Here is a 7528-nt window from a genome sequence, read left to right on the forward strand (position 1 = left end):
AACGAACAAGTTCTTACATGGTGAACGAATTCTTACAGAGTGAATAAATTCTTACATGGTGAACAGTACAAGGGCAGTCATCACAGAAACTTTCGGTTTTGATCATGCAATATGACCTATAAACCATCAGGTCAAATATGAATATTCATTTGATTTTTGTACTTGATTTATATGTTGATCCCACATTTCTCCTATTATTATTATTATTTTTATTTTTAATAAAATGCTGAAGTGGTAGGTAGATGCAAGATAAAGGTAGAAAACATAGTTTAGTGCTGTAAGAAGGCAAATGTAGATGATCAGATGATCAGGTGTGTGCCTATGGACTAAGTATTAATCCAGGCTAGACAAGGGCAGCAAAACATCCACGGATGCAGAAGATTTCTCTCAAAACAGGGGGGGTGAGGTTCTGAGCCTCACCTCTGTTGATCCCCAAATTCTCACCTGATGGCCCCCCTGCGACTGTGCCTGTCTTAGGTTGTTCCTCCCTTGAGGAATCTTACCCGTCTCTGGCTAACCAGTCATCTTCCGGGGCCATACAGGGAAATGTAAAGTTGGTAAGTGAGAGAGAAGCCATATTGTTTGCAAAGGTTAGCTTTTTACTTCTTTGCAGATTTATGCCCTGTGGCTTCTATGCCCAGCACTTGTCTCGAGGTATCTTTACCACCTGGAGGAATTATGATACTCGGTAAATTCGATATGAGGCACGAATTCTATTTAAAGTTTGTAATTAGGAAGGAAGAAGAAAAGCTATAGATGTAGCATATGAAGGAAACTTGGGAGGATTGATTATTTCTTTGACATATCTTCTTGTATAGTACCTTAAGTATGTATAGGTTTTAAACTACTAACTAATTTGCACACACATATTGACATAATAGGAATACGGTGACATAAACAAAGCAAATCTATAATTACCAGCCATCTCCAGTGAAGCCAAGAAAACCATTTAGGCACCCTAGGCATTTGTGAAAATTTATCTATGATATGATGGATATTTTCCAACTGTACTTGAACCATCAGACAAATTAAAGCAGCCCATTTCTGGGATCTGTTCACATCCCATATGTTCTTTTAACCATAGATAGTCTATAGTCATGAGATTTTGGGGTGCTACAACTTGCACCCCTCCCAACTCCTGGTTGAGTTCCAACAGACAGATCCGGTCAAATTCGTTGTCTCACTGTATGCACATGCCAGCCTAGACATCTCCCTCCTCCTTCTCATGGCAAGTCCAGGAGATGGTGGGCTGGATGCAGCCACAACCGCAGCATCGTCCGGATCCCTGTGGAGGCTTTTTGATGATCATCCCCCGGCACGAGTCCTCCAGAGAGTGCTGATGCCGGAAGCTCCTCCTCATATCGTATCTTAGTTCATTTTCTGGGTATCCAAGCTAGGCCTTGATCTTCTGCGTAGAAACAAACAGACCCTTTGCCCACACTTTGACATGCCCTCTATACCACTGTGCAGAACTCATTGGAGGTCAGCACACAGTAACTGCTTTTTTTTTTTTTTTTTAATTAAGAGAAAGGAATATTATCAGAAAAGAGTACCTCCATAGCTGATCATCTGACACCCTTTAAGTGATCAACATTAAGGATATTTAAAGCATGCGTTGATCTTTGATTTACCAATAGTTTTATCCTGTTAAGGAGTAATCCCCCTTTTCTTTCTTTCTTTCTTTTTTTTTTTTTTTAAATTTTTAATCTACACTTACCTGAAGAATACTATGTTTACTATGCTCTCCCCTATATCAGGTCCCCCCTAACAACCACATTACGGTTACTGTCCATCAGCTTAGCAAAATGTTGTAGAGTCACTACTTGTCCTCTCTGTGTTGTGCAGCCCACCCTCCCCTTTCTCCCTCCCCCCCATGCATGCTAATCTTAATACCCCCCTTCTTCTTCCCCCCCCTTATCCCTCCCTGCCCACCCATCCTCCCCAGTTCCTTTCCCTTTGGTACCTGTTAGTCCATTTTTGGGTTCTGTAATTCTGCTGCTGTTTTGTTCCTTCAGTTTTTCCTTTGTTCCTATACTCCTCAGATGAGTGAAATCATTTGGTATTTCTCTTTCTCCGCTTGGCTTATTTCACTGAGCATAATACTCTCCAGCTCCATCCATGTTGCTGCAAATGGTTGGATTTTTCCACTTCTTATGGCTGAGTAGTATTCCATTGTGTATATGTACCACATCTTCTTTATCCATTCATCTACAGATGGACATTTAGGTTGCTTCCAATTCTTGGCTATTGTAAATAGTGCTGCGATAAACATAGGAGTGCATCTGTCTTTCTCAAACTTGATTGCTGCGTTCTTAGGGTAAATTCCTAGGAGTGGAATTCCTGGGTCAAATGGTAGGTCTGTTTTGAGCATTTTGATGCACCTCCATACTGCTTTCCACAATGGTTGAACTAATTTACATTCCCACCAGCAGTGTAGGAGGGTTCCCCTTTCTCCACAGCCTCGCCAACATTTGTTGTTGTTTGTCTTTTGGATGGCAGCTATCCTTACTGGTGTGAGGTGATACCTCATTGTAGTTTTAATTTGCATTTCTCTGATAATTAGCGATGTGGAGCATCTTTTCATGTGTCTCTTGGCCATCTGTATTTCTTTTTTGGAGAACTGTCTGTTCAGTTCCTCTGCCCATTTTTTAATTGGGTTATTTGTTTTTTGTTTGTTGAGGCGTGTGAGCTCTTTATATATTCTGGACGTCAAGCCTTTATCAGATCTGTCATTTTCAAATATATTCTCCCATACTGTAGGGTTCCTTTTTGTTCTATTGATGGTGTCTTTCGCTGTACAGAAGCTTTTCAGCTTAATGTAGTCCCACTTGCTCATTTTTGCTGTTGTTTTCCTTGCCCGGGGAGATATGTTCAAGAAGAGATCACTCATGTTTATGTCTAAGAGGTTTTTGCCTATGTTTTTTTCCAAGAGTTTAATGGTTTCGTGACTTACATTCAGGTCTTTGATCCATTTTGAGTTTACCTTTGTATATGGGGTTAGACAATGGTCCAGTTTCATTCTCCTACATGTAGCTGTCCAGTTTTGCCAGCACCATCTGTTGAAGAGACTGTCATTTTGCCATTGTATGTCCATGGCTCCTTTATCAAATATTAATTGACCATATATGTTTGGGTTAATTTCTGGGGTCTCTAATCTGTTCCACTGGTCTGTGGCTCTGTTCTTGTGCCAGTACCAAATTGTCTTGATTACTATGGCTTTGTAGTAGAGCTTGAAGTTGGGGAGTGAGATCCCCCCTACTTTATTCTTCTTTTTCAGGATTGCTTTGGCTATTCGGGGTCTTTGGTGTTTCCATATGAATTTTTGAATTATTTGTTCCAATTCATTGAAGAATGTTGCTGGTAATTTGAGAGGGATTGCATCAAATCTGTATATTGCTTTGGGCAGGATAGCCATTTTGACGATATTAATTCTTCCTAGCCATGAGCGTGGGATGAGTTTCCATTTATTAGTGTCCCCTTTAATTTCTCTTAAGAGTGACTTGTAGTTTTCAGAGTATAAGTCTTTCACTTCCTTGGTTAGGTTTATTCCTAGGTATTTTATTCTTTTTGATGCAATGGTGAATGGAATTGTTTTCCTGATTTCTCTTTCTATTGATTCGTTGTTAGTGTATAGGAAAGCTACAGATTTCTGTGTGTTGATTTTGTATCCTGCAACTTTGCTGTATTCCGATATCAGTTCTAGTAGTTTTGGAGTGGAGTCTTTAGGGTTTTTTATGTACAGTATCATATCATCTGCAAATAGTGACAGTTTAACTTCTTCTTTACCAATCTGGATTCCTTGTATTTCTTTGTTTTGTCTGATTGCCGTGGCTAGGACCTCCAGTACTATGTTAAATAACAGTGGGGAGAGTGGGCATCCCTGTCTGGTTCCCGATCTCAGTGGAAATGCTTTCAGCTTCTCGCTGTTCAGTATAATGCTGGCTGTGGGTTTATCATATATGGCCTTTATTATGTTGAGGTACTTGCCCTCTATTCCCATTTTGCTGAGAGTTTTTATCATGAATGGATGTTGAATTTTGTCAAATGCTTTTTCAGCATCTATGGAGATGATCATGTGGTTTTTGTCTTTCTTTTTGTTGATGTGGTGGATGATGTTGATGGATTTTCGAATGTTGTACCATCCTTGCATCCCTGGGATGAACCCCACTTGGTCATGGTGTATGATCCTTTTGATATACTGTTGAATTCTGTTTGCTAATATTTTATTGAGTATTTTTGCATCTACGTTCATCAGGGATATTGGTCTGTAATTTTCTTTTTTGGTGGGGTCTTTGCCTGGTTTTGGTATTAGGGTGATGTTGGCTTCATAGAATGAGTTTGGGAGTATTCCCTCTTCTTCTATTTTGTGGAACACTTTAAGGAGAATGGGTATTATGTCTTCTCTGTGTGTCTGATAAAATTCCGAGGTAAATCCGTCCGGCCCCGGGGTTTTGTTCTTGGGTAGTTTTTTGATTACTGTTTCAATTTCTTTGCTTGTAATTGGTTTGTTTAACTTTTGTGTTTCTTCCTTGGTCAGTCTTGGGAGGTTGTATTTTTCTAGGAAGTTGTCCATTTCTTCTAGGTTTTCCAGCTTGTTGGCATATAGGTTTTCATAGTAGTCTTTAATAATTCTTTGTATTTCTGTGGAGTCTGTCGTGATTTTTCCATTCTCATTTCTGATTATGTTGATTTGTGTTGACTCTCTTTTTCTCTTAATAAGTTGGGCTAGAGGCTTATCTATTTTGTTTATTTTCTCAAAGAACCAGCTCTTGGTTTCGTTGATTTTTGCTATTGTTTTATTCTTCTCAATTTTGTTTATTTCTTCTCTGATCTTTATTATGTCCCTCCTTCTGCTGACTTTAGGCCTCATTTGTTCTTCTTTTTCCAGTTTTAATAATTGTGATGTTAGACTATTCATTTGGGATTGTTCTTCCTTCTTCAAGTGTGCCTGGATTGCTATATACTTTCCTCTTAAGACTGCTTTCGCTGCATCCCACAGAAGTTGGGGCTTAGTGTTGTTGTTGTCATTTGTTTCTATATATTCCTTGATCTCTATTTTGATTTGTTCATTGATCCATTGATTATTTAGTAGCATGTTGTTAAGCCTCCATGTGTTTGTGAGCCTTTTTGTTTTCTTTGTAGAATTTATTTCTACTTTCATACCTTTGTGGTCTGAAAAATTGGTTGGTAGAATTTCAATATTGTGGAATTTACTGAGGCTCTTTTTGTGAGCTAGTATGTGGTCTATTCTAGAGAATGTTCCATGTGCACTTGAGAAGAATGTATATCCTGTTGCTTTTGGATGTAAAGTTCTATAGATGTCTATTAGGTCCATCTGTTCTAGTGTGTTGTTCAGTGCCTGTGTGTCTTTACTTATTTTCTGCCCGGTGGATCTATCCTTTGGGGTGAGTGGTGTGTTGAAGTCTCCTACAATGAATGCATTGCAGTCTATTTCCCTCTTTAGTTCTGTTAGTATTTGCTTCACATATGCTGGTGCTCCTGTATTGGGTGCATATATATTTAGAATGGTTATATCCTCTTGTTGGACTAAGCCCTTTATCATTATGTAGTGGCCTTCTTTATCTCTTGTTACTTTCTTTGTTTTGAAGTCTATTTTGTCTGATATTAGTACTGCAACCCCTGCTTTCTTCTCACTGTTGTTTGCCTGAAATATGTTTTTCCATCCCTTGACTTTTAGTCTATGCTTATCTTTGGGTTTAAGGTGAGTTTCTTGTAAGCAGCATATAGATGGGTCTTGCTTTTTTATCCATTCTATTACTCTATGTCTTTTGATTGGTGCATTAAGTCCATTTACATTTAGGGTGACTATTGAAAGATATGTACTTATTGCCATTGCAGGCTTTAGATTCGTGGTTACCAAAGGTTCAAGGTTAGCTTCTTTAGTATCTTACTGCCTAACTTAGCTCGCTTATTGAGCTGTTATATACACTGTCTGGAGAGTCTTTTCTTCTCTCCCTTCTTATTCCTCCTCCTCCCTTCTTCATATGTTGTGTGTTTTGTTCTGTGCTCTTTTTAGGGGTGCTCCCATCTAGAGCAGTCCCTGTAGGATGCCCTGTAGAGGTGGTTTGTGGGAAGCAAATTCCCTCAGCTTTTGCTTGTCTGGGAATTGTTTGATCCCACCATCATATTTAAATGATAGTCGTGCTGGATACAGTATCCTTGGTTCAAGGCCCTTCTGTTTCATTGCATTAAGTATATCATGCCATTCTCTTCTGGCCTGTAGGGTTTCTGTTGAGAAGTCTGATGTTAGCCTGATTGGTTTTCCTTTATAGGTGACCTTTTTCTCTCTAGCTGCCTTTAAAACTCTTTCCTTGTCCTTGATCCTTGCCATTTTAATTATTATGTGTCTTGGTGTTGTCCTCCTTGGATCCTTTCTGTTGGGGGTTCTGTATAATTCCATGGTCTGTTCGATTATTTCCTCCCCCAGTTTGGGGAAGTTTTCAGCAATTATTTCTTCAAAGACCCTTTCTATCCCTTTTCCTCTTTCTTCCTCTTCTGGTATCCCTATAATACGAATGTTTTTCCTTTTGTATTGGTCACATATTTCTCTTAGTGTTGTTTCATTCCTGGAGATCCTTTTATCTCTCTCTATGTCAGCTTCTATACGTTCCTGTTCTCTGGCTTCTATTCCTTCAATGGCCTCTTGCATCTTATCCATTCTGCTTATAAATCCTTCCAGGGATTGTTTCACTTCTGTGATCTCTTTCCTGACATCTGTGATCTCCTTCCGGACTTCATCCCACTGCTCTTGCATTTTTCTCTGCATCTCATCCCACTGCTCTTGCATTTTTCTCTGCATCTCATCCCATTGCTCTTGCATTTTTTTCTGCATCTCTGTCAGCATGTTCATGATTTTTATTTTGAATTCTTTTTCAGGAGGACTAGTTAGGTCTGTCTCCTTCTCAGGTGTTGTCTCTGTGATCTTTGTCTGCCTGTAGTTTTGCCTTTTCATGGTGATAGAGATAGTCTGCAGAGCTGGTACAAGTGACCGCTGGAAGAGCTTCCCTTCTTGTTGGTTTGTAGCCTTTTCCTGGGAGAATAGCGACCTCTAGTGGCTTGTGCTGGGCAGCTGTGCGCAGACAGGGCTTCTGCTTCCTGCCCAGTTGCTTTGGGGTTTATCTCCACTGTTGCTGTGGGCTTGGCCTGGCTGGGGCTGTTCCTCCAAAATGGTGGAGCCCCGTTAGAGGGGGAGCAGCCAGGAGACTATTTATCTCCGTAAGGGGCCTCTGTGCTCCCTGCTGCCCAGGGGGTTAGAGTGCCCAGAGATCCCCAGATTCCCTGCTTCTGGTCTAAGTGACCTGTCCTGCCCCTTTAAGATTTCCAAAAAGCACTCTCCAAACCAAAACAACAACAGCAACAATGAGAGAGGGAACAGAAAGGAAAAAAAAAAGAAAAAACACGCGATTTTTTTTTTTTTCCTCAGGTGCCGGTCCCAGGCACCCGCGCACTGGTCCTGCTGCCCTGTCTCCCTAGCACCAGGGTCCCTGTCCTTTCAAGGCTTCCAAAA

This window comes from Manis javanica, chromosome 1, assembly GCF_040802235.1.
Source record: "Manis javanica isolate MJ-LG chromosome 1, MJ_LKY, whole genome shotgun sequence".
Classification (NCBI taxonomy): Eukaryota; Metazoa; Chordata; class Mammalia; order Pholidota; family Manidae; genus Manis; species Manis javanica.